The sequence below is a fragment of the Sceloporus occidentalis genome, unplaced genomic scaffold, assembly GCF_023333645.1.
Source record: "Sceloporus occidentalis isolate IW3139 unplaced genomic scaffold, rSceOcc1.0.p SCAF_7, whole genome shotgun sequence".
Classification (NCBI taxonomy): domain Eukaryota; kingdom Metazoa; phylum Chordata; class Lepidosauria; order Squamata; family Phrynosomatidae; genus Sceloporus; species Sceloporus occidentalis.
In genome coordinates this window covers 21,341,475-21,368,072 of record NW_028316987.1, presented here as the reverse complement: position 1 = coordinate 21,368,072, position 26,598 = coordinate 21,341,475, and the positions used below count along the sequence as shown (strand labels likewise).

General features: G+C 39.3%; 1 protein-coding gene across 7 annotated transcripts in view; it reads right to left on the bottom strand.

Moving 5' to 3' along the window:
* The window catches only part of EPHA5 (EPH receptor A5), a 289,060-nt gene that overhangs the window by 95,866 nt on the left and 166,596 nt on the right, over positions 1-26,598 (bottom strand). The window lies entirely within an intron of this gene.

Sequence of the window (26,598 nt, the reverse complement as noted above, 5' to 3'; positions counted from 1 at the left end):
GGTTGAAGTTTTAAACAGACACTATATTTCCCTGGTGGGGCCCTCTGCAAAAAGTTTTTTAAAAAGAGAAAAGGGGAGGGGGGTGGCTTACCACATGGCTATGTGCCCTGCAACATGTACACCTTAGGGGTGGGGGGCCACCTTAGGGGGATGGAGGGACATAGATCCACCCCCAAGGACCACCTTTGGGTCATAGATCCACCCCCAAGGACCACCTTAGGGGGGGTGGAGGGACATAGATCCACCCCCAAGGACCACCTTTGGGTCATAGATCCACCTCCAAGGACCACCTTTTGGGGGAGGGGGGATAGATCCAACCTACCCTTTTTCTTAGGGGTGGGTGGGGGCAGGTCTCAAGAGCCAATCACAGACTGGTTACCTGACGTATAAAAGTTCTGCAGAGAAGGGGGTCTGTCCTTTTCTGGCTGCCATACCTATGAGACTCTGTGGTTCTTGGTAAGTTTTTTCCTGTATATTCCATAGCATTGTTTTTTAAAAGAAGGCCTTTATAACTATTGCCTTTTCCCCATTTTTAAACTTTATTCAAAATGGGCTGTTGTGGGCCTTTTCCCTCACTAAAGAATAAATATTTGATGAATGTCCATTAATTTGGGGGGGAAAACTGAGCAGCTTTAAAATTACAAGCATAACATGCGGCTTTCTCTTTTTCCATGGACTTCATCTAAAATCTGGGGCTTTGGGCCATAAAAACATTGGTATTTATGCATTTTCCTGTTAAATGTTTTTAATTGTTAGCATGTAGTTCTGTTAGAAAGAAATTTTACATGTGCTACAAATGTTTTAGAAGCCTTTTTAAAAAATACTTTTCAAAGCTTACTGAGAGTAGAAATGTGTGGATTAGGATATACGGGTTTTTAAAATGTCTGGCAAATGGTTTCACTTGGAAACATGTGCTCAGCACTGTTTTAAATTTTTTTTTTTTTGTTAAATATATATTTTTAACAAAGCTCTTTTTGGTATTTATGAAACAAGGTTTAAAATGCTTTAGAAGCCTTTTTAAAAAAACTTTGCTTTGCTTACTGCTGGGTATGTTTGATGGGATTAAGAAAGATGTGTATTAAAAAGTCTGGCCCCTGTTTCCACATGCAAAACATGTGCTTGGTACATTTTTAAAAATTTTTGTCAAATATTATTTTAAAAAGCTCTCTTTTTGTGAAACAAGGTTTAAAATGCTTTATAAGCTTTTTTTTAAGAGTATTCTGGAGACTTTGTGGGAAGATTTGATGGGGGTAGAAAACAAAGCTCCAGAGGTGTTAATGGGTTTATGGTCAAGAGCTGATTACTCATACGCAGCAGAGTTACAGCCTTTTGTATTGTTAACTTTTGGCTTGTTGGTGCTAAAAGTTCATTTAATTGTTAAATAAGCCTATTTGGAAAACTTCTTTTTGCCATTTTCCCCCAAAAAGTTCTTTTTTAGGTTTTAAATTGTCTAATGTGCCTGTTTTAAAAGCTCTTTTTTTTGGTTTTTCTCAAATAAGTGCCCATTTGGAAAATCTTTTTATTCTGTTTAAAACTTTTTTTTTTTTTTGCCAGTTTTTCTTAAATAAGCCTGTTAACTACCATTGCTTTGAGCATTGCTTTGTGTGTGTGTAGGGGTTAGGAATTGATGGTGACTAGGTAATTTCAAAAGATTTTATTGGGTGGATAGCTTTGTTATAGGACATTAGCATACAAGAGCTTATGCCGGAAATAACAACCACTTTAGATATAAAATATTGTACAGACGGTTAAAAACAGCTGTTCTCATATTTCTGGGTGTAACTTCATGCGTCATTATTAAGCCGTTTTCCTGAAATAATGAAAAGAAAAAAACTGTTAGGGCAACACATTTTTCTCAATTGATCACTGGTTCCATAGGGTTTCCTAAAGAATATGTGTTAAACTTACCCAGCTGCCATTTTCCTTCATCCAGATGTGTTTCTCAATTATCAAATAGCCGGCAATGCAATTGGTAATTTGCTGTACATTTCCTGTTGTGAGAGGCACACCTCTGGTCTTCAGCTTTTTGGCAATAAAACCTCCAAATAAGAGAGTCATCACAATTCTTCCCCAGTTGATTTTTCCATCAGAAAATTGAGACCTCATAACTAAATGGATTATTTCACAAGCACGAGAAATATTTGGAATTTCCAACTGTGTTATTAAGGGTTCCATTTTTTCTTCCACGTGCTTCTGAGTTGAATTGGCCAATTTTTGTAAAGTGTGGTATATTTTTTCATCTATTTGTTCATCTGGAACTTGGTCACATACTAGATTTAAGTAAACATGAACAATGCTGAATGTCTGCCTCTCCATTTCTTGTCAGAAGCAGAAATGTGGCAGCTCAGTCTCAACAGTATAATTCTGTGGGGTTTTCTGATATGCGAGGGGTGGGTTTAGTGGGCATGTCTCAACATGTTTGTGTTCATCAGGCACAGCTGGTACTTCATAGCCCCTGCAAGCCATGGAAAAACAGGTCCAAAACGTTCCTTCAGAGGAGACTGCACAGGGCACAGGAGGGCTGGCTAAAACACAGGCCCCAAACCTGACACACCCAACAGATGAAGAATTAGGTAAAATTTGTGCTTAACAATATTAGCACTGCTTTGTGGGTCAAAAAAAAATAATAATTTAGAGGTGGGGGCTAACAACATTAAATGTGTTATTTTGTGGGTTTGTTCTTTCTGAAATTAGTGTCTTCGGAGCACCACGTCCCCTTTAAGGCTCTTTGTTCATCTGTATGTTTGCACGGGTCCAACTGCCGCTGTTCTGCACAGGTTGAACACAGCACAAACATAAGTTTTCCAGAGATCCTGGAAGGCAAAACTGGAAAATAGAGTTTTCTGGGAGGAATAACTTTTGCCTTCACTATGCCAAAATAGTTTGTGACCGGTTCAAAGTCCTTATAAATGACTTTGGGATGCCCCAGAGGGTATTGTTTGGTTTTGTTAACATAAGGGTACAGGCTGGTGAAATCGTAGTATTTCACTGTCTCCCCACTTTTAGGTTTATAGTAGAGACAGATGGCATTTGTACGACCCCCAAAGAGAGCATCTCTGGGGTGTAGGGGTTCTGGAAGGCGGGATGAAGCAAGAAACGTTTGGAGTTTCACATCTGTTTTTACCATATTATCCCATTCGTGTTGCCAAATCGTTCTCAAATCAAAACCCCGGCTTTTGAGTTCAGCTGCTTTTTTCTGTGTGGAATTGTAGAGAAATTCATAAGATTTCCCCACCACAGGGTTTTTCTCCTGGGGAGGATAACACAGGACACATCCACGATAAAAGCAACCATTAAATTCAAAGGCTATTTTCCTATTACCTACAGCGGCATACCCGTCAAGAAAATAATCTCCAACTTTAACCTCTCCACCATTTAAGGCATGCTGAATCTCAAGCTTTTCCTCATGTTCAATATACAAAAGCCATTGAATAGACGGTGTGGAGTATCGCTTAAACTGATTGTGGTAATTTACAAAACTTGGAATTGCAATGGTGTTTTCTTGCAGAAACTTAAATCTATACATCGCAAGAGAGACACTTGCAAGGGTGGGGAATTGGAGGGGGTCTATAGCAAACCACTCCTCATATTCTTTTTTCCCTTTCTTCCCTTTCTTCCCTTTCTCCACTAACTTCTTTTCTTTTGTCAGTTCTACAATTTCATGCCTGTACTTGGTACAGGCCTCTACTAAAATTTCAACATCCTTTTTGCAGTAAAACACAAGCTCTTTCTGCATGTCAAAGATTTTATCCTGATTCTCTGAATACCATGCTAAAAAGGCTTCCTTTTCACCAGGCATCATATATTTTACACCAAAATCTTCAGCTGAGGGCATTGGGCCTACATAATCCCAATGCTCAGGTGTGTTAAAGTAATGGGGAAAATATCCCTTATAGCTCTCAAAGCCTAGAGCTTTGGGTAGTTTAGAGAGGGCCATAGGGAGGTGACTCAGGGAGTCAATAAATTTTATATTCAATTTTTCCACTGTAACAGAAATCAGTTTCCCACCCTGAGCGATAATTTTTACATCAAGTTTTTCTTTCACCAGCTGATTCAGCACCAGGTAACCATCATAACCCTTAGAGTTATGTGCTAAGAATGTGCAGTCAGAAAACTGGCGGTCTATAAATGTTGTAATAAAGTCAGATAAACATGTCTCCCCTTTAAATTCCCAACTTTTGCCAGCAAGGGGCCACTCATAATCTTCATCCTCATCATCGCTGTCATACTGCTTTTTAGCCCCTCTCTTATACCTCCGCTTTCTTTTGTTACCATTTTTAAAGCACTCTACAGTTTCCCCTGGAAATGCTTTTACAAAGCAGTAGTTAGGGACATGTACACCAGTTGCTTGGTGACACTCGAAATCGTAAAATAGATACTGTACAGAAACCTCAGGGGTTTTTAGGGGCTGCATGAAGCATTTATGTTCATCATCTTTTGTGATGAACCCCCAACAGACTGTGCACTGCCGGCCTTTACACTCTTCCTCATCATGGTAACTTTTCTGGTAATGCGAGCATTTAGGACAATAGCTCCTGCTTTCACAGCGTACCTTTCCCTCTGAGACCAGCTGCCTGTGTATTTTTAAGCACTCTTTAGACCTACAATTCAGCTTACAGTCAAAACACCTAGCCTGTTGATCTACCACAACCGCACAATCTTTTCTCAAGCAGAGGCGACAGAAATATAAGCAGGTGTGATTGTTATGGTTATATAGGCTCTGGCAAAATATGCAAAAATTTCGTACCCCGAATAAGGCTTTTACATTGATTACCCCATAGAAGTGTTCGTCATGCAGAAGCAGCGTGTATGTTTTTTGATATTGAGGGCCTTGGGTTTTAAACAGACTCCACCCCTTCTTAGAATAATGTGCCACATGAATATTAATTTTTAAGTGGTTTTCAGCATGTGAAATATCACTTAAGGTCACTTTTTTCTGATCGGACCAGCCAAGCTCCTTATACAGTTGCCTGGCTGCTGTCAGCAGTTTTGCATCTGTGGGAATCTTTTCACTCATGACAGCAATCAGGCCACCGCCAAAACAGAGGTTAGTGCCTGTATAATTTAAATCAACCAAATGTTTTCTTTTTCTGGCAACTATTTCACTAGAGGGGATGGAGCCTATTGATCTATGCCCTCCGCCCCCTGGGGGTTTCACAATCGTAATTATGAGACGAAAACTGGAATGGGCACAGATTTCCATGTTGCTTTGCAACAGGTTACTCAACTGTGATAGAAAATCCTCAGCATTTAAAAGGTCCTTACTTTTTTTAACAGAATACAGAGGATTTCTTAGGCCATCAGCCTCCAGTCTAATTTGAACACAATCTCCCAGACTAATTCGCTGGTTAAGATCGTCTAGAATATTTTGTATTGAGTTGTGTAATGCGTGTATAGCTTGCGTGTACGATGTTACATGCTCTAAGTTTCTGAATCGGAACTCCTCACCGATACGCACTGTACGATACAACCTGTGGGTCCACTGCCATGAGCGTACACGCTCTGCATACACGGCAGGGGGGCCCTCATCATCTGGGGAGCCTGGGATGTTTGCAGGTAGGGGCTGGCTCTCATCCCTGGATGATTCAGAAGACTCCAAATCATTCTGAGGTTCTGCACTGGAATAAGAAGGCTGGTTATTATCAGAAACAGAGTCACAGGGGTTTTGGTTCTCAGCCCTGGATGGGTCAGAGGCCACGGAAGAAGGGGTGCTGGAACAAGAAGGCTGGTTATTATCAACACTATGTTTAGTGTTTTTTACCAGGCTCCTCGAGTTCAGGCCCCCTTTACATTTCCTATTATTTTTCCGAGTGTGGAGTACTTTTTTTGATCTGTTAATCAGGGTGGTTACTCTTCTTCTCCAGTACAGTTTACCATTGGCAGGTTTCTTCCAGTACCCCGCCACCCTGCACCATTTACCATTCCGGCCTTTCTTGATCCTTGGTTGTAGTTTACCTCTGCCTATCTGCCGATGTTCAAGGGACCTGTCCACCATGTACTCGTTATATTTTTTAATACTCTCGTAAAAAGCATCCATATGAGCTTGTGTTACTGGATTGTCCCACATATAATTCAAATGGGCTTCATAGCCCTTGGCCCGTCTAAGGATCGCGCAACCTTTCGCTACCATTTTCTGCATCTCCACAAAGCAGGCCGATAACGTTGCAGCTTTCTTTCTGCGGGCTTCAAAGCGTTGTAAGAGATTTCCGTCAATCACCATCACCTGCTCATTATTTTTTTGCTTCTTAGAAGCCTGGGGTGTAGCATCGTGGGGTTCTTCTCTGTTACGTTTCAGAGATTTGTCTAAAAGCAAACAAAATAAGAAGTATTATAGCTCACTCACTCACTCATTACCCCCCCAGCCCTTAAATACCACAACACACACACACACACACACACACACACACACTGTACCTCCACTTTTATTTGTTGTCACTGGAGTTTCAGGTGCCGCATTGCCTTCGTGGCTGCCTTCAGCAAACATCAATTCTGTAAAGAAAAGACACTAATTTCAGAAAGAACAAACCCACAAAATAACACATTTAATGTTGTTAGCCCCCACCTCTAAATTATTTTTTTTTGACCCACAAAGCAGTGCTAATATTGTTAAGCACAAATTTTACCTAATTCTTCATCTGTTGGGTGTGTCAGGTTTGGGGCCTGTGTTTTAGCCATCCCTCCTGTGCCCTGTGCAGTCTCCTCTGAAGGAACGTTTTGGACCTGTTTTTCCATGGCTTGCAGGGGCTATGAAGTACCAGCTGTGCCTGATGAACACAAACATGTTGAGACATGCCCACTAAACCCACCCCTCGCATATCAGAAAACCCCACAGAATTATACTGTTGAGACTGAGCTGCTACATTTCTGCTTCTGACAAGAAATGGAGAGGCAGACATTCAGCATTGTTCATGTTTACTTAAATCTAGTATGTGACCAAGTTCCAGATGAACAAATAGATGAAAAAATATACCACACTTTACAAAAATTGGCCAATTCAACTCAGAAGCACGTGGAAGAAAAAATGGAACCCTTAATAACACAGTTGGAAATTCCAAATATTTCTCGTGCTTGTGAAATAATCCATTTAGTTATGAGGTCTCAATTTTCTGATGGAAAAATCAACTGGGGAAGAATTGTGATGACTCTCTTATTTGGAGGTTTTATTGCCAAAAAGCTGAAGACCAGAGGTGTGCCTCTCACAACAGGAAATGTACAGCAAATTACCAATTGCATTGCCGGCTATTTGATAATGGAGAAACACATCTGGATGAAGGAAAATGGCAGCTGGGTAAGTTTAACACATATTCTTTAGGAAACCCTATGGAACCAGTGATCAATTGAGAAAAATGTGTTGCCCTAACAGTTTTTTTCTTTTCATTATTTCAGGAAAACGGCTTAATAATGACGCATGAAGTTACACCCAGAAATATGAGAACAGCTGTTTTTAACCGTCTGTACAATATTTTATATCTAAAGTGGTTGTTATTTCCGGCATAAGCTCTTGTATGCTAATGTCCTATAACAAAGCTATCCACCCAATAAAATCTTTTGAAATTACCTAGTCACCATCAATTCCTAACCCCTACACACACACAAAGCAATGCTCAAAGCAATGGTAGTTAACAGGCTTATTTAAGAAAAACTGGCAAAAAAAAAAAGTTTTAAACAGAATAAAAAGATTTCCAAATGGGCACTTATTTGAGAAAAACCAAAAAAAAAGAGCTTTTAAAACAGGCACATTAGACAATTTAAAACCTAAAAAAGAACTTTTTGGGGGAAAATGGCAAAAAGAAGTTTTCCAAATAGGCTTATTTAACAATTAAATGAACTTTTAGCACCAACAAGCCAAAAGTTAACAATACAAAAGGCTGTAACTCTGCTGCGTATGAGTAATCAGCTCTTGACCATAAACCCATTAACACCTCTGGAGCTTTGTTTTCTACCCCCATCAAATCTTCCCCACAAAGTCTCCAGAATACTCTTAAAAAAAAAGCTTATAAAGCATTTTAAACCTTGTTTCACAAAAAGAGAGCTTTTTAAAATAATATTTGACAAAATTTTTAAAAATGTACCAAGCACATGTTTTGCATGTGGAAACAGGGGCCAGACTTTTTAATACACATCTTTCTTAATCCCATCAAACATACCCAGCAGTAAGCAAAGCAAAGTTTTTTAAAAAAAGGCTTCTAAAGCATTTTAAACCTTGTTTCATAAATACCAAAAAGAGCTTTGTTAAAAATATATATTTAACAAAAAAAAAATTTAAAACAGTGCTGAGCACATGTTTCCAAGTGAAACCATTTGCCAGACATTTTAAAAACCCGTATATCCTAATCCACACATTTCTACTTTCAGTAAGCTTTGAAAAGTATTTTTTAAAAAGGCTTCTAAAACATTTGTAGCACATGTAAAATTTCTTTCTAACAGAACTACATGCTAACAATTAAAAACATTTAACAGGAAAATGCATAAATACCAATGTTTTTATGGCCCAAAGCCCCAGATTTTAGATGAAGTCCATGGAAAAAGAGAAAGCCGCATGTTATGCTTGTAATTTTAAAGCTGCTCAGTTTTCCCCCCCAAATTAATGGACATTCATCAAATATTTATTCTTTAGTGAGGGAAAAGGCCCACAACAGCCCATTTTGAATAAAGTTTAAAAATGGGGAAAAGGCAATAGTTATAAAGGCCTTCTTTTAAAAAACAATGCTATGGAATATACAGGAAAAAACTTACCAAGAACCAGAGAGTCTCACACAGGTATGGCAGCCAGAAAAGGACAGACCCCCTTCTCTGCAGAACTTTTATACGTCAGGTAACCAGTCTGTGATTGGCTCTTGAGACCTGCCCCCACCCACCCCTAAGAAAAAGGGTAGGTTGGATCTATCCCCCCTCCCCCCTAAGGTGGTCCTTGGGGGTGGATCTATGTCCCTCCATCCCCCTAAGGTGGTCCTTGGGGGTGGATCTATGTCCCTCCATCCCCCTAAGGTGGCCCCCCACCCCTAAGGTGTACATGTTGCAGGGCACATAGCCATGTGGTAAGCCACCCCCCTCCCCTTTGCTCTTTTTAAAAAAAACTTTTTTGCAGAGGGCCCCACCAGGGAAATATAGTGTCTGTTTAAAACTTCAACCATGCTTTTTGTTTCTGTGTTTAGGAGACATTGGGAGGGGGCCTTGGGGGGTTGCAAAAAAATGATTTTCAACCCTCTACATTATTTAAGAGCCACCCTGATTTCTGCTTTTTGTTTGAAGTGGGGGGTTTGGAGAGGTGGCTGTACAGCTTAATTGTAAGAATCTCTCCTTTGCTTTCTGTTTTTTAGGCTAAGGAGGGTCAGGAAGTTTGGAGGGTTTCTGTAAGAAGGCTTCCCCCCACCCCCTCTTCATTGTTTAATTTAAAGAGCCATCTCCACCCTCCACCCCTCCATTTTGTATCCCCCACACCACCAAAGCCTCATGTTTTCTAGGGAGATTGAGTGGTGCATGAATACTGATACCCCCCCCCCCATTGTAAATACTCATTATGAGCCAGCTCTAGAGTAGTCACTTTTTTGAAAAGAAAATCACAAACACCTTTTTAAAATAAACTCTTTTTTATTTTATAACCTTTTAACAAACATTTTAAAAAAAATATCAAAGCAGCCAACAGTTTTCAAACAAACTTCTAGTCAGTCTTTATGGATCAGATGGTCTGTTAATAGTTGTTAGAAATGTTTGTTGCGGTTCCATGCTTTGCAAATCTCATCAGCTTCTTCGCTAGCCAGGTCAGCATAGGTAGAAAGCCCATCATCTGAACTATTGCTAGGATAACGCTTTCTGCTTTTTGGCTTCACATCCCCTGTTTCTTGCTCTGTAGAGTTTGCAGAAGTAGTGGGGGCCTCCATGTTGTCTTCTCTGAACATGTCTGGGCTTGCCCAAAGGCTTCCTGTAGTGTTGCTAAAACCGCCTTCTGATTGGCCCTTTTTAAATCATCATGGTCACATGAGTCCCTTCAGACGCTCCACCTACAGGCGGGGTTTCATGCTGGGGTGGGGCCACAAGCGGGGGGCGTGGCCGGATATCCGGGGAGGGCAGGACTTCCGGCAGAAGGCCGGATATCCGGGGAGGGCGGGACTTCCGGCAGGAGGCCGGATATCCGGTTAAGGCGGGACTTCCTGTTAAGGCGGGACTTCCGGGGCGGGGCACCTGTCAGTGGGCGGGGCTTATGAGTTTGACGAGAGGTGCCACCCTTTACTACTCCTGGGTCTAATACGGACTCTGTCCATACAATATGGTGCCGGCCGTTCCACACGGCCGGCGCCATCTTTACGTATTGGACGCTGTGCGTCCGAATGTGTCGCAGCGCCTGTGATGTCGCGAGTGCGCCAGCGGCGCCTCGCAACGTCACAGAGGTGCCGCAGAAAGAAGCTCCATTTTGGAGCTTCTTTTTTGCTCCACAAGGGAGCCACGTGGTGTGGCTGCGACGGCTCCCTTACGGGGCAAACGGCGGCGGCGGCAGACCGCCTCAAAGCGGCGGTCTATAACCCGCCTCAGGTTCCTGGAAGACTAAATGAAGAACTTGATCTCCCCCTACCTTTGTATATTTATGCAGGACTTTTTCTAGCCTAGTTTATGATACTTGGTCCTTGAAAGCTATCTCACTCCCCCTTTTCTCCCCCTCTTTTTTTTCTTATCAACTGCTAAAATAAAACAACTTGAGCTTAGTTCGCTTGCTTATTTTTGGTCCAGCAAATGAAATGAGATTTTTAGCTCCAGAAAGTTCTGCAATTAGATTTCACATTGCAAATAGATTTCATTCTGCAAACAGATTTCATATTGGTAGGTTTGTGCTTTAAGCAGTATACAAAAATCAAAATGTATTATGATGATTCATGTAGGTATCAAAATATACAGTAATTGTGCGTGATCTTTTTGATTTTTAATTTTACATTTATATTTGTATTTGTTTTTATGTAGCCCCTGACGAAAGCCTCTGAAATATATACACACCAACTATAAGACGATCTCATGTATAAGTTGAGGGAATGTTTTGGGGCCAAAGTTATGGATTTTGGTATGACCCATGAATAAGTTGAGAGTAAAATTTCAAGGCTCCTCAGGTCCATGGTGGGTCTTCAGCGTTTCCCCAGCAGTGGACAGAGGCTGTTTCTCTGCTGAAACAAGGGAGCACCAAAGAGTCCCGGTTGCATCCATTTTTTCCTTGGAGTGGGGTTAAACAATCACAGGTGCCCTCTGCCCCTTCAATCCCACCAAGAAACCTAGTTTTACAGTAGACTCTCCCTGAAATGGAAGCTCTTTACTACTGGCTAGTCCATATTGTCTGCAGTGGCCAGCGTGTCTGGGTCAGTGGGGTGAGGAGGTGGCAGGGACAAAGAATCAGTTGGGGGAAAGCCAAATGTAAAAGGAGCTAAAGCAAGGAAGGAGAGAAAGTGTGTGTGCATGTGCATGCATGCATGCATGCATGCATGCTGGACTAGGGAAAGTAGGGAGGAAGGTGCATGTGTGTGTTTGTGACTGGATCAGCGGTTGCTTCCATAGAAATAAAAATTGCCCTGTGCTATCTCTGCTTCCAGCAGCCCATTCCCAGGCATGGAGTGAAAGTGGGGAGGAAGGTGTATGTGTTTGTCACTGAATGAGCTGCCATTATCGGCATTACCTTATTGACCCATATATAAGTCGACTCAGGATTTGGGGGTCAATTTTTGGGCATAAATTTCTCAATTTATAGATGAGTATATATGGTAGCTGAAAGGCATTGGACTTTTTCTAAAATAAAAAAAGACCATGTACAGGCATTCACTTGGAGACATATCTCCCCTTTCCTCTGTAAGACAAGAAAATTGTCAATATTGGCTGCATCTGCATTGCAGAAAAAATCCAGTTTGACACCAGTTTAACTGCCAGGGCTCAGTGCTATAGAATTCTGGCAATTGTAGTTTTGTGAGAAATTTAGCTTTCTCTGTGAGAGAGCACTGGTGTCACAACAAACAATAGTTCTCAGAACTCCGTACTATTGACCCATGGCATTTAAAGTGGTATTGAACTGGATTATTTCTGCAGTGGTGGATGCAAAGATGTAGAAGATTTGTCACATTCTGAGACTTTTTAATTACAAAATAATGGAAAGGAAAGGAAAGTGCAAGCTCCGTTTTATGCAATAACTGTCATTGTATTTTGTGCAGAATACCCCCATTTTCTGTCCAAAATGTGTGGGTTTTTTGTCCAAAGTTTTTGCTGAAATAAATTTTTCACAGAAGCCCCCCTCTTTCACACACACACACAAAACAGAAAAATGTGCAGAACCTCTTGTAATCTCAGAAGTGAGGAGAGACCTATTGAAATTATTTTTTCATGAAGGACTGGAATAAGCAAAGATGTGCATCCCTTGGCACAACATGATTTTCTCTTCCTATAAATAAAACAAGCCTTCCTTAATTCAAAATGGCCAACACTCTCCTTTTCTTTCTGCTGACCTGGGAAGGAAAAGAGGGGGCAGTTCACTGCTTTGGTTTTTGCATTTTTATATTTTACTTCATTGAGTAGTTGCACCAGGTGGCAGCTCCTCCCCCCCACCCCAAGTAGGTGATCAGTTCTGGAAAAAAAGGGTTCCATAAGAACATTATTCTTATGGGGGTGAGGGAGACGCAGCACTTTCATGAACAATTTGTAAGCCGCTCTGATAGCCTTTTGGCTGAAGAGTGGGGTATGTATAAATAATAATAATAATAATAATAATAATAATAATAATAATAATTAATATTACAGTACAAGGCACATTTTTAAAAATGCTTTAGGGCAGGAGTGAGAATGTTACAGCTTTCCAGATGCTGTCAGGCTGCAACCCTCAATAGCTCTAAGCTGGGAGTTTCTGTTCAACAAACCCTTTAGGGACATAACTTAAATAATTTCTGTGCAAATTACTGGCTAATGACCGAATGAATCTTACTACTACTGCTACTACTGTGCAAATATCTTCCTTCATGCACCAGGTTTTTCTCTTCCTCCTTCCCTCTGGGTTTCCTTCCTTGTTTCTTTTGTACTGATTTTTCATTGTGGGCTTAGCATGCAAACAGTCTCCCACCAAAAAAACAACAAAACAGAAATCCTCTCCACCCCATTCTCCAGATGATTTACTTTTGAATTTTTAAAATGTGTTAAAGATTAAGACATAACTTATGGAAATTCTTAACTTACATCTGACCAGAGAGGAAAGCTGACCTGTAAACTTTCACAAACAAAAGGATTCATCATAGTAATACTTTTATTTGGCCATGCAACAAAACATAATAATATCCAACACTCTCATCATGGTATATGGATTTTATTTCACACACACACACACACACGGATCTTGTTGCATGGCCAACACGGCCACCCTTAGAATGATTGTTTTCTTCGAAGCAAAACAGTCTAAGAAACTTTTATACACACTTTTCTGTATGAGAAGAACTAGATCAAACCAAAGGTTTATCTGAGTGAACACTGTGTTTCCCAAATTGTCCATCCAGGTGCCGATGAGAAACCCAAAAGCAGAACCTGATGCAATAGCACGCTGCTGCTCATGTTGTCTAACAACTCATATTCAGAGACATACTGTCTTTGATACTGGAATTAATGCATGGCTATTGCAACAGCCCCTTATATGATTATCTTCCATGATTTTTCTTTTGAAAAGCATCTTGTGGCAGCAAATTCTACAGTATAACTATGCACTGGATGAAGGAAAAAGTATTTTGTTTACCAATATTAGTGTCACTGAATGACCGTGGATTCTGTTATCATGAAAGAAGAAAAATAATTTTCTCCCTATCGACTTTCTTCACAATATGCATGATTTTCAAATTCATTGTAAATAATGAAAATAATAGAATAAGTATAACACCTATAAACATAATAAGGACATTAATCTGAATATATATATATATATATATATATATATATATATGTCATATTAATAAACATAAATTTTAAAAATATGCATTATTTTCTACATTTGTATCACGTTCATCACTGCTTCCTTTTTACCCTTAAATTAAAAAAGCCAGAAATGTTGTCATGTTGATTCTGTGTTGTTGTTTTTTAAATGATGACTTTATTAACTCTTTCTACTTCTTTTCTAGCTTTTGGGAAGTGAAATTGGCTAGAGGAGTGGTAACACCATTTGTTTGTAGTTCTTACAATATTTTCATTTTTAACTCTTCTCCTAAGGAGTCTGCAGAGGGCCACTTGAGGGACTGGTAGCAGCAGGCTTTCTCCTATGTTGCTTCACAGGGCTTTGACTCTCTTCTCCAATGCAACTATTTCCCATTCTCAGTGATTTTAACAAGACTGAAGAAGCACATCGCTTCAAAGTGGATTTTTAAATTCTCTTGATGTCATTGATTATTGCAATGATTTTAATTGCTTTGATTATGCATTTGATTTTAATAGCTTTACTTTTATTTTTATCTTTAACTTGTTTTAAATCTGTTTTACATTGTTTTTTAATGATGTTTGTTAGCCTCCCTGAATGCTGTTTCTTAATGGAAATTTAGTAATGGTAATTTAATACATATATAAACTGTAACATGGGATTTGCCATTTTGTACAGCAGCCACACACTGTGTTGACATTTTCATCATGACATTTTCACAACACAGAGATCTCTTTCTTGGTCTTACATGATTCACATCTCATTAGCTAGGATTCATTTTAAGTTAAGATTCATTTAAGAATGACACATTTTATTGTTATTGCTGTAAAGCTTGGTTCAACTTATAGTGACCCTATGAATTAGAGGTCTCCAAGACACCCTGTTATTAACGGACCTGCCCTCAGATCTTGCAAACTCTAATTATCATCATCATCATCATCATCATCATCATCATCATCATCATCATCATCATCATCCTGCCCCTCTGCACAACCGGGTGGCTTACAACATTAAAATATACATACCATATCCCCCAATCCCACCCCCTTTTAAAATATAATTAAACGATTTGGAATATAAAACATAACTCAAAATAATACACAACAAACAGACAGTGACTGCAGGAAAAATCAGGGTCAACAAGTTGGGTTTTCTTTTTGGTAGCTGGGTATCTATTCAGGAAAGGCCTGCTGGAGGAGATCCCTCTTAACTGCTTTTTAAAAGCTGTTTAAGGTGGTTATATTATGGTCTCATTCAGTTGCCAAAAAGGTCTTCTGGGTGGTTGCAGACAGCCTAACTTTTATAGGCTGCAACATATTCCTTGATTGACTCTATACGCCTTTAGTGTGACCTTCCCCTTTTCCTACAGCCTTCAACTTTATCAAGCTTTATTCAAAAGATCCTGTAGAGTAGAAAAGGTAGGACAGCAAGCAAAATGAAAAGGAATTTACAAAAGAAAAGTGCTTTAGATTTCCAGAGAGGAAGCAAAATTCCAACATTCTAGAAATTCTTCGAAAAAGGTATCTTCTAGAATGAAACTTGATGATATGAAATCAGAGGTAATGGTGACATCCACATCAGTGGGCTGATGATTCTCCTCTACATTTTAAGCAGAACCTTACAAGAGTAACCCTATCCTCCAAACAGGTTCAGCACCTTGGATAGTTCTCTCAACATTTGGACTAAAACCACATGGAATGCAAAACACAAGCTCCCACTGGCTAGCATCCACGTTGAAACTGGGTGCCAGGCAAACACTTTTGCAATTTTCCCAGGAAAACTGAACCATTTGCATTTTTAAATAATCATCTCCTCCTGCCCCTCCTGTAATTTGCAGAATTGTATGGTGATGCAGTGCTCATCTCCACTGAAATTAACACGAACGCATAAATCAAATACAGCCCCCAAGTAACTAATGATGCACAAACATCCATCCACCACTGGAGACCATCTTGCTGCAATGGACTTCAGCAGTAAATTGCTGTTCAATCAGATTTAGGGAGACTGTAACTTATTTTCCTATTCAATTCAACAGAGACATGTAAAAAGAGCAATTAGCGTCTCTTAAAATTTTATTCAAAAAAGCAAATGAAAAAGGAAAAAAATATGTTTCAATGTGAGACTGGGACAGCTGGGCAACCTTTGACCAGAGTTTAACCAGTGTATAAGTCTGAATGCCAGAATTTTAGAATGATTTTGAAACAGAACTCTTCCATTCCACTCACTTCTAATGTAGTATGCCATCTAAGTGCCCCCAGGCAATTTGTACCATCTCGGAATATGCAACTTGATCTATGATCACCACACTGAGCTTCTCACTAATAAATTCTTCTAAACACCTTTTATTTATAGCAAAACAGAGAATACCCTGTGGGTCACGGTCTCCCAAGTGGTACCAACAGTTAACATTTCAGATTCTGGTTCATGAAAGTTTTACTGCATTCCAGGGAACTCAGTGCACAAATAAATTTCATGCTTCTGCACCAGCTTTTCAAACAGTGAGAGAAATCCTGATAATAAATGACCCCTCTTCTAGAATACTATCCTTTGGATACAGATCCAAATTTCCTCTAATACAGGGATACAGACACCGTTTGAAAATAAGATCAGGTCACAGCTAGTCCTAAATAATTTCCACCATCCTTATACTGAAATGGCTTTGATTCACTACAGCCTCAGCTGGCTTAGTATAAGCTCAGGTTTGGCTCACTTATTTCTTTCGCAATAGACATACTTACAGTATGGGTCCTCTAAATATGATGAAGCTTGGTTCCAACTCTATTTGTAGCACTCTATGCTTATGCAAGTTTATATGACCCTTTCATTACCACCCTTCAAATGGCTTAACCAACCAACTGAATTGTCCCTCTGAATATGCTGTAGCCCTACTTGCTCGCTTTTGTTTATTTTAATGTATGTTTTAATAGTCAATGGTTTAATTTGATGTTTTAGGGGAGGATGGGAACTATGGGGACATGGGATTTTGTATGCATTTTTTAATCTGTAAACCACCTCAATTGTCATGGACAGAGAGGTGGGATATAAATAAAAGTTTTATTTATTATTATTTATTCCTTACTTGACTTAATCAAGTCAATATTATTTATTACTTACTTGACATGATGCTACTGGTTTTAAATTAAATTCAAGATAAAAAATGTAGACATAGTTTTGAGGTTCTTTTTGCAGGGTAGTGTTTCTTATAGGTTTATTGCTATTTAATTTTATTTAAGGCTTGGGGATATAAAATATTTATACAATGCCTGATAGAGAGGGGAGGATAAGTGTGGCCTATTGGCTTCATTGGCCTTCAAGGATATTTTTGATCCTCTCAAAACAGCACGGTGCATATGGTTATTGAGAAGGATATTATTGAGAAGGATATTAGTGTGTGGAAGAAAGGAGTAAATAACTAAATTTCTACAACAGATATCCATTTATAGTAAGATGCATTGTACATATTGTCACCCCTCCTTTCTCATGGAGAAATGTAAGGTACTCCACTTAGGGAGGAAAAATGAAATGCACATATATAGGATGGGTGACACCTGGCTGAACAAGACTACATGTGGCAGGGATCTAGGAGTCCAAGTAGACCACAAGTTGAACATGAGTCAACAGTGCGATGTGGCAGCTAAAAAGATAAATGCAATTTTAGGCTGCATCAATAAATGTATATTTATAACATAATGGAAGTATGTTGAAGTAATATGCAAATGGGTAAATCACTAACCTAACCCACCTCCTTCTTAACTTCCAGCATTCTCCTCACATGGAGAGTGAAGAGAGTGCTTCCCCTACACACAGATACTTGCCATACAATCAGGAATCCCCAAACAGTGTCCTCGTGTTTCAAGATGGAGGAGTCAGGGAGCATTGGAAATGGAGGAGTCAGGGCTTGCTTATTCCTCTCCTCACATGTCATGTTTTCACAAAGGCAGGTGGTGGTTCCAATGTCAACAGGGAAATGAATCTTCTCTGAGTTGTAGTCCGAACTTTAAAGGCACTATCCAACCTGTTGAACCCTAGCCTTCTAACAAATTCAGGACATTGGATACCTCCTTTAAAAAAATTTAAACTAAAACCTGAAGTAGATTCACTGTTTTACTGGCAGCAGAGCACCATCTGCCATTGCACTTACATAATGAGTGAACAGGGCAGGAGTCCCTTCAAACCTGAATGTAATATAACCTGAAATAGAAATTTGTGACATAGTACTTATCCTTCCCATTAAAGGAATGGTTCACAGAAACAGAGCACCCTTCAGAAAAACCAAACAAACCACACACACCCTGAAATGTCACATTCTATGTCCTTTTCAATATCAGCTGGACATATGAGCCTTTAATTCTGAACATTCATATGTTGGGTATGGTTAAAACATGATACAAAGTGGAAGAGGCAGCCCTCTTTTCAACGGCTCATTTTTGGATGTTTAGCTGTTTTGACAGATTTGGATTATAGCTATGTACCACACTTTCAGCCCTTGGTCTATGCATTCAACCACTACTTGGCATGCTGAGATTTTTCTCTTTCAGTTGACTTGGCATTATCAATCTTGCATTTACAAGCTAAAAAAAGATCAGGTTCTGCTTTTCATGGGATTCCACTTTTTCATAGTCTTCCAGTCCCTAAACTGTTAGGTAAGCAGGGGCTCCCTGTACTATATGTACTATATGACTTGATTATATTTTTGGTTGGGTGGCCAAGTTCTAATTGAAATTAATTTAGAGAGCCACATATGTACTATGGACTTGGCCATTGAAATAATGGGGATGAAAAAACAATCATAACACGTCTGCCCTGTGGACAGACCAGATTTTTTAAAGTTAAATTTAAAAATTAAAACGATCTAAATTAGCTACCTCCAAATTATCCAAAGTAACATGAAACAGTAATCACTATTCAATCCATCAACAATTTAAAGTCGAAGGCTTTCATGGCCGGCATCCATAGTTTTTTGTGGGGTTTTCGGGCTATATGGCCATGTTCTAGCAGAGTTTCTTTCTGACGTTTCGCCAGCATCTTCTCTGAAGATGCCTGCCACAGATGCTGGTGAAACGTCAGAAAGAAACTCTGCTAGAACATGGCCACATAGCCCGAAAAACCCACAAAAAAACCCATCAACAATTACTATAATTAATAAAAAGCCAACCTTTAAAATCAGACAATTTTTTTTATTTTAAAAATAGATAAATTATATTTTTAACAAATTTCTTCGATGCTCTGGGGCAGACTGAACTTTCTATGGAAAGTTTGATATGAATTTTATCTATGTGTACAGATCTGAAGACAGCAATATGTTGCTTTCTAAATTTTGTTGAACTGTATTCAGCTTTCATGATACTTCATCACTAGATATGCTATCTTGAGAGGAAGTTATTTGCAGTCCCTCAGTATCTGGACAGCTGCATGTTCCCTACCTCTGAAACAGACAATACTAAACTGGTAACATTTACATAATTCTTGTCATTTTCTATTATCTGGAAATAATAATTACAAAAAGTCCACAAAAGTAGGGATTTTCATCCATTTTGGGTGCAGCAGATAAAAGTTTTAAAAAGTCTTCCAGTGACAGGAACAATGGAACTGCAATTAATGGCTATGTGGACTACCTTTTATCCCCATACTTTCAGTTTAAGCATTGTTATATCATGATATATGTAGCCATGTTTCAAAACAACCAGTGCTGGAAGACATGTTGACCCAACTTGGACTCCACTGCAATCTGCAGCAGCAATACAATAATACTGAAAAACAGAAGGAAAACTACCAGCCACTTCTTCCTCTTCTCTCCAAGTCCACAAGAACGTTTTTCATTCTGCCCTGTTTTTAAAAACACTCACCTTGCATCCTACTAGCTTGCTTTTCATAAGAAAAGGTGGGGTGAAAGTTCTGGCTCAAGACTATTCTTTCCTCTATCTGCAATGCTATGGCCTAATCTATTTATTCTCACCATTTTGTCAGTGGACCCTTGTTATACGCTGGGGTTTGGTGCCAAGATCCCCCGTGGATAACAAAATATGTGGATGCTTAAGTCCCATTAAATATAATGACATAGCAAAGTGGTGTCCCTTATAAAAAATTGAAAATCAAAGTTTGATATTTGAAATTTATACTTTTTTGGAACATTTTCAAACTGTGGATGTTTGAATCCATGTATAAAAAATCCGTGTATAAGAAGGTCTGACTGTGAGTACAACATTTCTTGAATTAGGAAACACTATCCCATTCAATCTCTCCTAAATACAGCAAACAGAAATGTACCCCCCCACCCAAGTAGGTGAAGAGAAGCTGAGTTAACTGAGATAAGTATGATTAAATTGGTGAAGCAGCTGTGTTTTAGCAAGGCCTCCTCTTAAGGCAAACCACAAACATTAAGAAGCAAAAATGTTTGCCAGTGAGTCTTCTGTTTTTAATCCTATTCACTCACTGTGCATTCTCTGAAAAGGTCTGCAAGAGGATTCTAAGTGCATCCAGCTGAATATAGTAGCATTCCTGTGACTGGTTACCTGATGACAGGCAGTCTTATGAGTTTATTTTGCTGAGTAAACTTAGATCTTCTTGCTCAATGCACAAGAGGGAAGATGAATATGGCTGTCATCCATATCTTTTCCCCAACTGTAGCACCAGTGAGCAATTCCCATATCCAACCTTGGGCCTAGGTAACTATGATTACTTCCAGATGAGATGAGTTCATCATTAATGAAATGTGGCCCTCTTTCTCCTTCATTTACCCTACCCTCAAAACTTCTGTCTGCAGTTGCCCTGCAGATAACATGAATTTTGCTAGTGTGACATTTGGAACCAAAGGCTGCAGTTCCCATGTCCCATTTTCCTGAAAAGTCCTAGAGAGACCTACTGACTCCACTGAAATGTCAGTGAGATTACTCTGTGTTAACTTAATGTGGGGTGTATTCCACATTATACAAGAAAGTCAACCCGTGCAACCCTTCAGCACAAACTAAAATTAAACCTGAAAGAAGTGTTAAATGTCACTGGAGTGTTGAACTTGGCCACATACAAAATGGGTGCAAAATGAAGTAAGTTTAAGCAAAGACTTCAAAAGCCTTCCTAAGTGTTGCTAGCTCTTTAGGGCAATATTCAGTTTTGCAGTAAATAAATCTATATGATAAAACATTCGTTTGTTAGATCAATATCACAGCAAAACAAAAAATGCAATGGCATGACAGTAATCCCCAGTGCTGCAAACAAGCCTCAAAGATATTCCCCAGAATGTTTTACCAAAATCCAAAATTCCTAGACCTCCCTAATATGTATTATTATTATTCAGTTAAAATCCCCAGAAAGAAATTAATTAAATTACTCGGATTCTGGGGAATTCCCCGGAAATTGGCAACACTGGTAACTTCACTTGTGAAGTTGTAGATGGAACAGAACAATAATCAGAAGCCAAAGGAAGTTTGAAAGTTGGCGGCCCAACTTGTGTTCAGCCATCTGAATTCATAAAAACTCAACTCATATAAATAAGACCATGTCCTGAACTGAGAGTCCTACAGCTTATAGTCCAGAGTTTTTATGCTATTGTGTCAGTCAGTCTACGTAGCTTTAAGCTGGAACATAATCACAACCACAAGTCCAGTAAATCAGTGATAGCAGATAAGTATTCCCCATGCCACCAATAAAGCTTCAGTATCCTTAAAGATATTTTGTACAATCACATGTTCTAAGGGGCTCAAACAATGCAAATCATATTGCTAAGAGATTAAGCTTGCTTTCATTCTCCTCCTCCAGTGTCATTGGAAAATGCCCAAATTTGTGTATGTGTGTGTGTGTGTGTGTGTGTGTGTGTGTGTGTGTGTTCTGTTTAGGAGGCATGGACTGGATCAGTTCTTGAAATGTATCACGAATGCCTCCTTTTTCTGGCAGTTTCTACTTATCCTCCAAAACACCTTAGTATTGATAAGGGGTTAAGTGGAGGCAGAGGGGAGTAGTCTCCTGAAAGAAAGTACCTCTATACATGTGGTTGGGTAAGTAAGCAAAACCATCAAATCACTAACAGCAGTGATTCAAAAGAAAAAAAAATTATCACCAATAATGTGGAGGCACTGTATTTCTTTCTTTTTTGTAATCCACTCAGTGTTGGATTCTTGCTCTTCTGCCTTTTTAAGGCCCTCAAGACAGCTCTGAAGTGTTAAGCTTTTCGAGTCCTGACACCAGCTTGGGCACAGATAGCAGCACTCCCGGGAAGAAGAATCAAAGACACTCCCTGCCTGGTGGGAGTGAACAGGTAACACTGAAGTGTCAACAGCAAGAATCTCTGTTGCAGTCATGCTGGGTGAAAAGAAAAGAAGGGTGGGGGGAACCATGGTATTTCCAATATTTCTAGGGAATTAATTTTGAATGCTCTTGAGCAGATTTCTTTTTCTGTCTTTAAAATAAGCTGGGAGATAAAGATGTGTACAAACAGCAGGTCTTCTGTAGACTATGGGAATTCACATTAGCTGTCTCCTATTTTCCATAAACCAAACACTGTGTGCAACCACACTACAATACTGATTTCTCTGACTGCATATGTTTGAAATCTGCAGAATGCACACATTCCACATTTTCTGTCACCCAGGTATGGAGTAGAGGCTGATGCTTTGACAATTTGTCGTTTGTTAACTGTCTGTAAATCGTCCCCGATTCATGAGAACCCTATGGATGAGATATCACTAAAGCCCCTCCATCCTCTACTGCTCTGCTTAAGACTTGTAGATTCATGGCTGTGACCTCCCTAACTGAGTGCAGCCATCTGGCATGCAGCCTTCTTCTCTTTCTACTACCCTCCACCTTTCCTAGCATTATTGTCTTTCTAATGAATCATGCTTTCTCGTGATGCGACCAAAGAACGACAGCCTCAATTTGATCATCTTGACTTACAGGGAAATTTCTGACTTTATTTGCCCAAGCACCCACTTCTTTGTCTTTTGGGGTGTGCACAATATCCTCAGCACTCCTCTAACTTTAGTGTTCAGTTGTATATCTTTATAGGTTCTTGTCTAGTTCCTTCATAGCTGCTCCTCCCATTCCTAATTTTCTTTTGATTTCCAGACTTCAGTCTCCATTCTGATCACCGTTTGAACCAACATTCAGGAATTCATTAACTTTGGCTTTGAAAATACTAGCCTTTTGCCTCTCCAGCTCTTTCTCCTACTGTGGACATTGCTTCATAGCTTTGAAGATAGTTCAACCATTTGCGTGGATTGTGATTTGGGACTTCTGAAAATCACAATGTGGACCAAAAAAGCACTTATTAGGCCCACATATCTTAAGCTTTGGGACCATGTACTGCAGTAATGCCTCATAACTATAAGAAAAAAATATTCATTATAACAAGAACTACCAATGATACAACATCATGGTACATGGGAAATTATATTGTATGTGTCTCTCTAAACACGACAACCCAGTACAGCAGGAAAAAAGTAGACTAAACACCTTTTTCCCCATTGATATGCTACTTTCCATGTAAGAAGAGGTCTGAATGTAGAAAACTACAGACATATCTGATTCAATACCTCAGATAAATACTCTGTGTCTGTGTGTGTGTGCATGCATGCACATATGCCTGCTTTCAAGTTAACCCCATGAATTTCATAGGGTTTTCTCAGGCAAGACATATTCAGAGGTAGTTTTGCCAGTTCATTCCTCCGAAATGTAACCTAGAGTACCTGGTATTCATTGGTGGTTCTCCATTAAATTACTAAACAGAGCTAAGTCTGTTTAGCTTCCAAGATCAGACAGGCTCTGGTGCATTTGGGGAATACAGTACTGTTGTTTTGAATGTCTATGAATTTATTCTAGAAAGGCTGTTTCAGAGAGAGAAATGTCTGAGGAGTTTCCTGCTCTTCCTCCCAGCCCCACCCAGCCAACATGTACTATTAGTTCTGGTGTGCAAAAGGTTTTTCACTATCATAAAGGGCCAGAGAACATTCTAGTGGAAAGTGGCTATTTTGGTCTGAGAACATGTCTAAAAATCCATATCTGATAGCTCCTAAAATACCTTGAAACACACACACACACACCATGTACAGACAATTGGGTGGGAGAATACATGGCTTATTTCCTATTCAGAGCCCCTGGGAATAAAAGAATACAAAGCCAAAACAACATTATGAGGATTCTAAACTTCACTGAGCAGCAGAAAATACAATGCAGCATGAAATGCGAATGGCTGTTTGCGTGTTGAATGCAAAGCAAAGATCTGGAAAGTCTATTCCATATAGATTCACAAAGACATAAATCTATCACCCTGATAGTCTGCCTAGATACCAAGAAGTCTTAGCTGCCTCTAAGTTCTGGAACTACTGAAGCAAGCTGAGCTAGTAGGTCAAATCTTGGGCATGTCATGTTTAAAAAGTTAGTATTAACCTTTTCTTCTGAAAAAAGTAGGCTCAAGGAAGCACCCCCCTTTATTAGTTTTTTTAAACAAAAAATATATTGTAGAAAAAGAAAAAAATGCCCCCTCCAAAAAGGGAAAAAACATTTTAGAAGAAACAAGCAAATGCTTAATGTATTTTAAAAAGGGAAAATGTTATAGTTGGTGTGTTACTTCACAAGAACTAACTTCATTATAAAAATAGTATTGTAGGTGTCTAACAAGTAGCAAAATAAACCACATTTTAAAAGTAATATTTGAAGAGGTAATGACTGGTCTACAATAGATAGATAGATAGATAGATAGATAGATAGATAGCAATTTTAATCAGGTGTGGGCAACTGCAGAGGGGGGCATTCCCCCTCTCATCCTTCTGGGCATCATGTTTTGGCACACAAGGGAACTGACAATATCACTCCCAGGGCACCATCCTGGACAATTCGGGCCAGCTTTTTTCTGGGGGTTTGGGGAATTCAGCAGTTGGAGAAAATAAACCACCACATTTACAGCTATGTTTGAGTGCTTGAGGATGGTTTGGGGGTGTATAACTGACCAAATATTGGTGTGTGGAAAGGAAATGTACAAATAAAGGGTCTGGGCATCTTGTTGGGGCTTCTGCAAAACTTCAGGCACTGTGTTTTGGAGTCTCAATGGCACAACAGATCACAAGCAGTCCCACCCACCCACCCGCCATATGCTAACAACTGAACACACACCATGGTGGCGCAGTGGTTAAATGCCTGTACTGCAGCCATTCACTTGAAACCACAAGGTTGCGAGTTCAAGACCAGCAAAAGGGCCCAAGTTCGACTCAGGCTTGCATCCTTCCGAGGTCGCTAAAATGAGTACCCAGACTGTTGGGGGCAAATTAGCTTACTTGCTAATTAGCTTACTTGCTGTTCACCGCTATGATCTTTGGAATAGCGGTATATAAATAAAACAAATTATTATTATTATTATTATTATTATTATTATAGGGGGAAGTGGCCCTAAAAATACAGAATTGGAAGCAGGAGTCTTAAATTAAGATTAAATAGAAATAATCACCCATGACAGTTGTAGACAAAGGAAGGTTGTCAAACTGTAATTGAAGCATGTGCTTAGCTCTTTCAATTCACCTATGCAGCAGCCAGTGTGGTGTAGTGGTTACGGCATAAGACTCTGGAGATTTTCACATGGGGATGGGACAGGATCACTCATCCATCCTTCTTCCATCCTTAACCCATCTGTGACTGTGATGGCACAAAAAACTTTCAAATTGTAGAGCTGATCCCTGTCAATAAAGTGGCATTGCATTAACACGAACATCTGTTAATGCAAAATGCCAGCCATATCACTTTAATGGCAAGTTAATGGCAAGATAATGAGGGGATCTGTATGACTTCATCTGAAAGCCTTTCATGTGATCGCTGTCATTCGCACTTACCGGACGGGATAAGCGTGAATCCCATCTGAAAGTCCTTACTGCGATTGTGCAGAAAGGACGGGAACATGACAGGACAGGGATGGGATATCCTTTGTCTGACAATCTCCTCTGGAGACCAGAGTACAAATCCCCGTTCTGCCGCAGAAACCCACTGGGTGACCTTGCACAAGCCATACTCTTTCAGGCTCAGAAGAAGGCAAATCCACTCTGAACAAAATTTGTCAAGAAAACCCTGTGATGGGCTCGCCTTAGGGCTGCCATAAGTTGGAAATTACTTGAAGGGACACAGCAACAAAGCAGCAGCATAGGTTTGTTTTGTTTTTGATGTTTTCCCTCCTAGTTTATTATCAGTTGATGAATGAAATGAAACTTCACAGAAAGAGTTTTTTTTTCTTTTTAAATCAGATACTCAAAAACATTCATTATTCCACCATCCTTTAGTGAAAAATTCACTGAAACAATATATATTCTTGTTTTGTTTTTGCATTTTTTTCTCTTTTTTGTTTTTGCATTTTTTTAGTATTTTATTTTTGTATTTTATATTATTAGAATAGTTATAAATGGTTTATTCTGTAAGTGTTTTTAAAGCACCATGTACATAGATAGTGCTATATAAAAAACAGAAGCAACAACAACGATTGTGGTTTGTTTGCTTTTTAAAATCTTGGTGGCCTATCTGGGGCTCTAATTATGTTGGAGTCCAGCAGTTATCAGTCCTCTCTAGAAAAAAAAAAGCAGGGATCATTATATACAGTACAATGAACACACCAAATTCTAAATATATAAATGTAAAAATCAATGTTCCATATTACACTTAACAAAGACCTCAAACAATAGTAAAGAATAACCTTTACTTAAAGTTCCACCATCCAAGCTCTA